The following is a 10,401-nucleotide window of genomic DNA, read 5'->3' on the forward strand; positions in this document are numbered from 1 at the left end:
TACACAGAGCAATGTTAGAAGTACTTTGTTCTGTAGAAAGAAGCAAATGCAGGGTTTGGAAGTACAGTTAGACACAGGAATGAAAAGGCCTCCTCCATCTATGGTCATGTAGTGGGGGAGTCTCCTTAGCAAAGAATACCATCTAGTTCCTCATTCTTCCTTGGTGAATATGCTTTCCTACCAACATTAGGAGACAAAATAAACATGATTTAATTTTTATGCCTTTTCCCCACACCTGGTAGAGCACCTGGCACTTGCTACATTCTCTTCCAGGGCTTGTGGTTTGGCAATAAGGTCATTGTGAGTGATTCAGCATATTCTTTTACTGTTTAGGCTAATCACTAATATATTACTAATAAAACTATTAACATGTGATTGGTTTTACTATACTATATTAAGATGGAAATAATAAATCAATGATATTATTTTATTATAAATATATTACAATTTAACAACCAATGCACACCATAATATATAATAATCACAAATAATGATTTAACAGAAGTAATGCTTTAGTAAAAATAAGGATTTAATGTAACATATCATAAAACATTGTCATAATTTCAGGATAAGTATATGATATTTTAGATACACATACTCAGTCACTATTTATAGCTTTGTTTCTATGGTAAAAATGGAAAGTTAATTCAGAGGGCCAAGAACATTCTTTAAAAGCTAGCTTTTGAAATACTGCCAGCTTGTAAATCATAGGGATGGATGGTCATCGTTTATATTTTAAATGTCTTTAACTTACATATTGATATTAGAACTTTATGCTTTAAATGTACCTTCATAACTAAACCCTCATGAAATGTACAATAAATCTGAAATATGATTGTTCCAATTGATCACGACTCATTCCCAGGACTTCAGGGACCTTTGTTTCCAAGACTCTGCCATTGGCGGGGCCATAGGAACCTACAGGGTCTTTGGTTTTTATCCACTTCCACCAGTTCTATTTCTGTATCTCCATTTTTAGCACACAGAGCTATCTTTATCACCCCAGCTGACTGGCATGAGAGTCCCCAGGGCAGAGTAGTTATACAAGATTATTGACGCATACTTCCTCCCCTTGAAACAAGACAATGTAGAATGAAGAAAAGGCATCAGCAAACTGTCACAATGCTAGCAGTGTGAGTGTGCGCATGTGTGAACTGCTAAAGATTTCTTTCTTTGTACTAAGTTTTATCCTTAAGAGCACAATGTTCATAAAGTTCTGAAAGTTAGTTTTACATTGTAAAATGGGACCAATTTCCTATACCTAAATTCACTTGACAACATCATGATAAAAATTTTTTTTAAGACGATATAATTCAGATTTCAAAGTATGGAAGTTTTTAAAACCTCCATTATCTTTGTTCTCAATTGGAGAATCCATCATTACACAACCTAAATGAGTAGCTGGATTGTTTAATTGATTAAAATCTCAAACATTGCCAGTCCTTTGCTTGCTTGTCAATTACCCAATTTTAGCTAATACCTGATAGGAATGTACCAGAATGGAGAAGACTGGGAGGTGTAAACAGATAGTATAATTTCACAGATCAGACTTCAAATGCCATTTATGTAAGTGTGGTGGCACCATAGCTCTGCCACTAGATTTGTGCTGTCCCAGGCACCTGAAAGTGCTGAGAGCTTCAAATGAGACTTTTCTGAGTTGAGATTATGTAGTAAGCATAAAATACCCATCAGATTTCAAAGATTTGATATCCAAAACCTATAAAATAGCTCATTAATAATCTGATATATTGGGGTACATAAACTATATTCTTAAAATTAATTTTACCTGTTTCTTTTTATTTCTTTTTAATGTAGACACCAGATAACATAAAATGACACTTATGTTTCATATTATATTCCAATCAGATGGTGCTGGCCCAGAGGCTTCCACCATACATAGTGTGGCCAGTGGTCTTTAAGACAGGAAGTCAGAGCTGCTACCAAATTTTACTCAAAATTTAGGCTGATCAGAGGAGATTATGACTTGAAGTAAAAGTGAAATCAGGCCCTGAATTTTTAATTCCTTCATACAAAGAATTTTAATAATACCTGACAGGGCAGCTAAGTTATATGTATGGGCATGTCACTGGTTGAGATAATGTTACTACAGCACATGTAATACCTGCCTTCCCTAGCTCTTTCCTCATTGAGAACATAGCCCTCATTTTCACATCAGTTTTTATTAATTGTGCTCATTTCACAGCATAGAAACAGGATGGTGAATCATGAACTCACGTTCATGCTTTTTGTTGTTTGTTCACACCACCATTGCTGCTAAAACCAAGACTAGGATGCCTTTCATAGAACATAGAGACATAATTTAATCTTCATAATTTTAATGGAAAATAAAACTTTTAACATATATATATGCAATAGACAACTGGCTGTTACAGGAGCATTATTGCTGGACACATGCACAGGGAGGAATTCCTGCTGACCCTGAATATTAATATACATAAGAAATTCAGCACTAAATCCCTGATATAGGATTACCAGATTACTGAATTAAAAACATATTGGAGTTCATTGCTGCCAGCTAAAGAATTGTATAACTGTTGGTAAAAACAATAGTGATTTCAAGAGTAGATCGAGAACAAAACAATAATATCTTTGTAATGTGCTGAAATCGTTGCATGAATAAAACTGAGACTGGCTCCATTGCATTTCCCAGTCTGATTTGCTGACCATCTTGTCTGCCCATAATTGTTTTCTGCCATTCATTTCCTCCAATTGTCAATTATTACTAAAACAATTATGAAAAAAAAAAAGTGTGTGTCTTTGTTTCCTGTTGCTGATGAATGCAGTGAAGTCACAGACCAGGCTAGTGCATCACAATCTTTTCCATTACAATGAATTATGCTGTCACAAACAGGATACAGCTCTTTACTGGGCAAAGAGGCTGTGGGGCTGAATTAGCACAAACATTACTGTCAGCATGACAGCAAGAATCTAGAACACTGGGGATTTTGCTCCCCATTTTCTAAAAGCACACTAGTTTTTGTTGCTGATTATAGAAGTAGCACACGCTTCTCCTGGAGACAAGTAAAGAATAAAAATCACTACCCCACCATCCAGAGATTCCTATTGTTAACATGTTCAGTATATGCATTTTTATTTCTTAACTGTCTTTTCCAAATATATATTATTTTTATGAAAATAGATTTACACCATGAATACATTTTTTTTGCCTTCTCTTTTTCACTTAACATTTACTATGAACAACTTCCAATGCCATTAAATATGTCAGTGTAATTTAATGGTGATCTAAAACTTCATGTTGTGGAATGTTATTTAACAATTCCCAAATTTTTTGTGTATTTAGATTCCTAGGTTCAAATTGTGTCTGTAACAAATAGGTGAACATTCTTTTACGTGTGTTTCTGTTTCAATTTATGATTATTTCCTTAGAAGACATTGTTAAAATACTTCACTTTTTACTAACAAACATATTGTATATTTTGAAGTAAATATTTAAAATAAAAGGTCTAGGGAATTTTAACAATAAAGGAGCATATGGGCATTAAAAACTTTATAACCAAACTTGATATATGTGCCTACCTAACAGGATAAACAAGTGGGAAATTTCTGTCATTAGCAAATTTTAAAGACCCGTAAAAAAGATCTATTCGAAATGCCCTTTGGTCCGCCAGCTGTAAAAGTGTAATTTCATAATGTCCTTTTCCAGAATCTCCTAGCTCACCTAGCCTTCAAACCAATTAGGAGCCCATACATGATTCTGCAGTGATTCTGTGCAGTCCCCTCATGGAGGCTGTGCTTCCCAGGGCTGGGCTGATGGATACCTGGTTCTGCCGCTAGAGGGCATCCAGGGACCAGGAGAGGAATGAATACCCCCTGATTCAGTTCCCTCTTCAGCCAGGTCTTTATTTCACCAGATACCAAGGGGAAATCAAACACAAAGCACAAGGAGAAAAAAACAATTGAGGTAATAAATGAACACATAAGAAAACCTCTTAATCAAACTATTCTCATTTCCTTGTAAAGATTAACCATAATGCAGAATTCTTGAGGGCTACCACAATTAGGAATAATAAATGACCAGGAATCTAGTTTAAAACTGGAAGATAGCGTGAACACGACATGACCTTAGGTCACTGCAAATGCAGAAAGGGGATCCAGAGCAGATGCTGAGCAGCCTCTGTAAGGGTTAGCAGGAATGTGAACTTTAACTTCACACACACCTGGGTTCCACTTTCTACCTCTCACTCACTATGTAATCATGCAAACACTTTTTGAGCTTCAGTTTTCTGGCCTAGAAAAGGTGGCTTGTCATGGAACCTGTCCACAGGTGGTGGTGAGCATTAAGTAAGAGAATAGACATCAACGTTCTGATATGTGGCGCGAGCTCAGTCAGCGTTGGCTATTGTTTCTAATCGTCACTCCTCCACCAATGGTTCCTTTTTTCTAGTTATCATTCCCTGACTAGCTCATCATCATCTCTAATGTAATATGTCTGCAACCAAATTTCTCACCTCCCTCAATAACTCCCTAACCTAAAGTTATCTCTTTGGCTATTTCTTGAATTGACCATAAAACATAACAGCATCTCTATTTCCTCTCCTCCTACAACCATATCCACTTAGTTTGTAAAATATATGGATTGCTTCTCTCATGTGTCTCCCATTGGCTTATTTCTCTCTTTTTGTCAGCAGAACCCAGACCTTAGAGACCTGCTCTCTTCACCCAGCAGGTCTTGGATGAAATGGGCAGATCTTATGGTGTCATGTCCCTTTTTAAAACCCCCTCAGTGGCTCCCCAATGTCTTTAAATTATATTCTAAACTCTGTGGGAAGGCAGTAAAGTCCACCACAGTCTGACCCTATCTTTCTCTAGATACTTCTCTCTTGCTTATATGCTCATGGCCTCTTCTCTGTCAAACTGGTTGATTTGCAGTTCTCTGGTATGGTTGTCAGATTTAGGAGGTAAAAACATAGGCACTCAGTTAAATGTGAATTTTAGGTAGTCAACAAATAATACTTGCTTGTATCCCATGCAATAGACATTCATACCCAATTGTGCAATAAGACATACTAAAAAAGTATTTATTTATCTGAAACTCACATTTAAGTAAGAATCTCACATCTCATCTGGCAGCCCAACTACGTTCCTATCTCTGCCCATGCACACAGTCTTGGATGCTTAAATCTCTCACTGCACCCAAACTCACATATCCATGAAGTCAGCCTGGGTCAGGTCTTCCTTACTGGTACTCAATAGCTACATCATTGATTTGGTTCCATATATAAGATGTCCTGTGCCCTATATAATTCCCTTTCTCTAAGTAAATGATGAAATTACCAAAGTTAGAGATTCTATTAAAAGTAGAAGTTAATTATTATCTTTGGTGGTATCATATGCTGCTGACCAGTAATATAGAGAGTAAGGAGATGAGAATGTACAAGAAAGGGAATTTCCAGGGGCCACTAACCTGGATTTGATATGCTCACACACAAAAATCAACATGCCACAGAACTTTCCCCCACAGCCTCAGGTCAGGGAGGCATAACTGCCTGATCTTGGCTCTCTTCTTCCCACAGTACACTTCAACTCTTCCTACTAGTTGTGGGTTACATTTGGTGACATCTAAATTTCTCACCACTTCACAAGATCTCTTCATTAATCTATTTTCACTTATATTTAAATGAGTGGCACTTTGTATGCTGTAAATACACCATGATTATAGGAGTGCTGAAAACCAAACAATAAATTTCTGTTTAATTAGTGCAAGTTATTCGCTACAAGTAAGCAATTTTTATTAGCTACAAGTAATCAATTTTTTTCAAAATTAGGTAGCTCCTAATATTGTAACCTACTCAAAATTAGGTAACCCCTAATTTTGTGACATACTCTCAGGAGCCTAAAAACTGCATGTAGAAACCTGTGAAACTATTAAACAATTCCCAAGAAGTCCCTTTGGAATTTTAAATAACTGGCATTTCATGAATACATTTATGAGCATCTGTGGGCATCCAGAAAGCAATGACCAGAACTAAGATATCTAGACGTGAAAAAACATTTTTAGAAGAAAATATATAACCCATTTATCTATTGTTTTAAATTCTTCATTAGTGTTTAAAACATCTTTATTCTCATAAACAGATGAATGTGTTGAATGAGAAAGTTCTTTTGAAACTGTAAAGGGAATGGGTTCAACATTAATGGAAAGCAGATCACTGCCAGCAGCCTCTATTGCTAGACATGTGAAATGGCAATTGATTAGGGAGCTTAGGTTTCACTTGTGGAAATAATAAAATGGGTTCAGAATTGACTGTGCAGCACTTGCGTCTTCTGGGAAAAAGTACTAAGAGTTTGTTTTGTTTCTTCAGACCCATCATATTTTTCCAGATTACTTTCATTTCCTTCTGTAATTCAGAATTTAAGTTTGACAAATACATCTTTGTCTTCTGTTCAAGAATATTGCATATTGCTACAGTTCCCATGGAATGAATTCTAATGTTCTAATCAGAAAAAAAAATAACCCCTAAGTGCTGCTAGGACAGACAACAGACTTTGGGATCCACCTGGAGGCAGAACCAGGCCTCCTGTGCCCAGGGAGATCTGACTGGGTCAGCTTTTCTGGCTTCCAGCTTTGCTATCTTCCTGTGACAGTTTCCACACACACTAATCACAAACTGGGATAAACCAAAATAACAGTAACACATTTCCTTCTGCTCTTCCTTTTCAATAGACCACCAGAAACTTAGTCCTTTATTTGTCATTGTGGTAACATTAATCAAGTTACTTCAGGACACCAATTATCAGCAGTGGATGCAAATGTGGTGCATCATTTAAACAAACTTACTTGTTCGGTGCAAGAAATGTTAAAAGAATCTGGAATGTCCCTAGAAGCTTTCCAAGTTTTTATGGGCAGCATCAACTGTCCCTGGACTTAATCCATTCCCTTTTGAACTTTCTACTTCCAAACCCAGGAACATTTCAGATCACTCAGAAAATAGATGCTGAATGAATTTTTTAAAATAATAATTTCAATGTAAATATGAACAGTTACTAGAAGCTGTTCAGTGCGGGATTTTGTGTCAGACAAAAGGTTCTCTTTTGTCTGAAATTGAATCTAAGAGCAGCTTTGTATTTAAAAAATCTTTATAGTCACTTGATTTTATATGCATTTTAGCTTAAGGTTAAATTTCAGTTTCACACATATCTTCATTTTTGCTTGAGGGCATGTATTCCACAGTAGTATTGATCAAAGACATGGTAAGCAAACTATTATGAACCATCATTTCAGAAGGGTAGAAAAAAAGACAAATATCAAGGAAGAATTTCTCAAAAATGATCTTCAATGAAATTATACTATTTAATCCCCTTTCGATAGTGAAACTGGATAAAAAGAATGCCAATAAAGTGATTTTAAGGATACAACTATTTTTCGAAAAAATATTTTTGTTGGTGTGAAAACTGAGAAAGTCATAACTGAGTCTGATTTCCAAATTCCTTGAGAGACACAAGTAAAGCTCAATGAGTTACATGAGGATCTGCCCTGAAATCACATACACTGTGTTTAACACTCACAGTTCATGACACTCATGTAGACACAACCACAGCCAGTCTGAAAAATGACACTTACCTTCACTCGCCGACATGGAATCATTGCAAGCTCATCTCTATTATATCGTCTCTTTCTTTTCACTTCACCGAACCCTGACAAGTTTCTCTTCCACGTGTTCAGTGTCCCAACACCTAGAGAGTCTTGCACGTTCTTCTAAAAAGCTGTCATTACCTCCACTACCCAAATCTAGTGCAAAAGTGGGAAGAGAAAAAAAAATTCTAATTTGCAAGCTGTTTACGCCTAACAACCTCAGTGAAGCTGCTAAGCTTTGAACTCCATGAATTAAAGGTTGTTTGGCTAAATGGCAGGCACACTTCCTCCTATTCTTTCTGAACTTAGTTTTCCTGCCTCCAGTGGGTTTTTTTCCTTTCCTGGGCTATAAATAGGCTGGTCGTAAGAGTTCTGAGGAAAGAAGAAGGCAGGAAATGTACTTGATTTCAAAAAGCAGTCTTAGATGTATGTGTGTGTCAGTGTGTGTGTTTCTTTCAAATCAATACCAATAAACAAGCTAAGGAAAACTCAGCTTTGGTATATGCACCATAGTCAAAATAATCTTTTATTTCCGATAGTCTCGGTTTTTCTTAAAGTTATAATTTCCCATAAGCAATGCGGGTTTGGAAATGTACCATTTTCTATAAAATAACATGAATAAAACTATATCAAATCAATCCTTCATTTCCTAGAGAAATGCCACTTAAATTGAATTTCCAGGGGACACTGGGGACTATCATCCTTATCGCTTTTCATTTTAAAAAAAAGGAGGTGAAGTGCTTTTTGAGGAAGGTTCTACAAAAGAAAGATATCTTCAAATATCTTTTAGAAGAAATGATAAAGTTCAATTTATAAACAGGTCATCCATCTGCACTAAACCAGTAGGTTATCCATGACCTTGCTATTCAAAGTTGTTCAACTTCTCTCATAAATATATATAACACAAACTAAAATAAAAATTATGTTTTTTACATGTCAGATTGAACAAAATGGAGATGTTGTCTGATACTATTGAAGTGTGGAGAAATAAACGTTCATAAAATAGAAGGTAGCACTAAAATGTATGTAAACTATTTGGAGGGCAATTCTCAAATTCTTTCAAAAAATTTAATGTTCTTTCTCTAACAAGAAACATTAATATGGCTGAGTCTGTGAAGGGGGAGTGTAGATCTGGAGAGGGGAAACAGTTTAGTTTGGCATATTCATATTTTGTGAGTTTTTAATTGCTTGTACTCTGTATGCCATCCTTTAAAAACTTATTAATTTTAAAGACAGAATTTTAAAAACTGTTATTTCCTAAGGCCCTGCATATGATTCCATTTGTTCTCTTAATCAACAAATCTGTCATTTATCTATCCATCATTCACCATTTGCTGTCTATTAACAGTTGTACTTTACACTGGGGTAATACTTTGAGATGCAATACAGGGATAACTAGAGATTCCCTTAAAAGAAGGGGGCTCCACAAACCACTTCATCAGTAGCACTTTGATCAGACTCCCTTGGGTGGAACCTAATAATCTGCATTTTAACTCCACATGATTCTGATGCTCCCTAATGCATGAGGAACACTGGTCTATGGAACTATTTCAATTTCTGTTTTTGTTTAATATTCCAACTTCTAAAGAATTTGAAGCAATTGGTTGTTACTTTTACATTAGAATAATATTTTAAATAATAATATTTTATGCCTTTTATATTGGTGACTCTTATTGGAAAGACTAGGAGAGTTTTTACATATAATGTTAAGAAGACACACATTTCCCAATTTACTTTGGAAAAGCTAACTAGAGTAAGGAAACTCAAAGTGATGGAAACAACAAGCTGATGGCATTTAAGAGAGACACGAAGGAAGTCTCACATCTGAGGTAGTCATGATAAAGATGGATAGAACAAAAGCAAACTTTACTAAACTGTATATTTGAAAAGTATGAGTTGTCTAAAATTAGATAAAACCAAAGAAAACATAATCAGCTTTCTAGATGAAAACAAAATGGCTCACCCCCTATTTTTTTGTTTAGTGATATGATTATTGTTATCTGACTTGGTTATTTCTTGTCCATTTGTAGCCTTAATGCACAACCCTGTATAATAGAAACAATAGCTAGAACAATGAGCTCAGCCAGAGCTGATGAGGGAAAAGCAAGAATATCTCTATCCCACGCACAGATGGGGAGGAAAAGATTTCTTTAAAAAGAGAGACAGACAAGCGTGAATGACCTCTCCTTTTAATAGTAGAAAGGAAGGAGTAAGTCTGTGGTTATCAGGACATAACAGCTGCAGGGTATTGAAGTGGCTAAAAGGTACATGAGTTGACATCAGCGAGAAATGGCTGGCAATGGGATAAGATGCCTCCGGGAGTGAACTCTAACAAAGCCCAAGTCCACTTACCAGCCATTCATTGTTCTCTGGAAATGTTTCTTCTCTTTTGGTGGAGAAATCTTTTGCTTCTCAAAAGTAACAACTTCACAAACTCTCCATTCTGCTCCTTTTTAGAAAAAAAAACATTAAAACATTTACAAGAATGGAAAGGCTTTGTGCTCTATCCTAAATTGATGATAGACTCTCCCAAAAAGACATTAGAGGGAAATGTCAAAGACTTCCCAGGAAAGGCATTATTTTGACTTTCCTTGAATATTTTTATTCTGTAGGTGGAAAAAAAGGTATATAATATAAAAGAAACTCAAGCAAAAATCCTCGAGGAAAATATATAAAAAGTGTGTTTTGTTGCTCAAATCAACTGCATGTGCTGTATGCATCCAAGCCCATATGCCTTGTTTACAAAGTGCAGAACTTGTAGGCAATTACTACAAGGTAGAGAAGAA

General features: G+C 35.8%; 1 protein-coding gene across 1 annotated transcript in view; it reads right to left on the reverse strand.

Annotated features, from left to right (window-relative positions):
- Positions 1-7,900, reverse strand: part of RASGRP3 (RAS guanyl releasing protein 3) — a 100,231-nt gene extending 92,331 nt beyond the window's left edge. Inside the window, exon 1 of the mRNA XM_037528247.2 lies at positions 7,604-7,900. The gene's annotated coding sequence lies outside the window, so the exon portion shown is untranslated. The remainder of the gene's footprint in view (positions 1-7,603) is intronic.
- Positions 7,901-10,401: the final 2,501 nt, after the last annotated feature.

The sequence above is a fragment of the Talpa occidentalis genome, unplaced genomic scaffold (genome assembly GCF_014898055.3).
Source record: "Talpa occidentalis isolate TD23 unplaced genomic scaffold, MPIMG_talOcc4v2.1 talOcc4.5, whole genome shotgun sequence".
Lineage (NCBI taxonomy): Eukaryota > Metazoa > Chordata > Mammalia > Eulipotyphla > Talpidae > Talpa > Talpa occidentalis.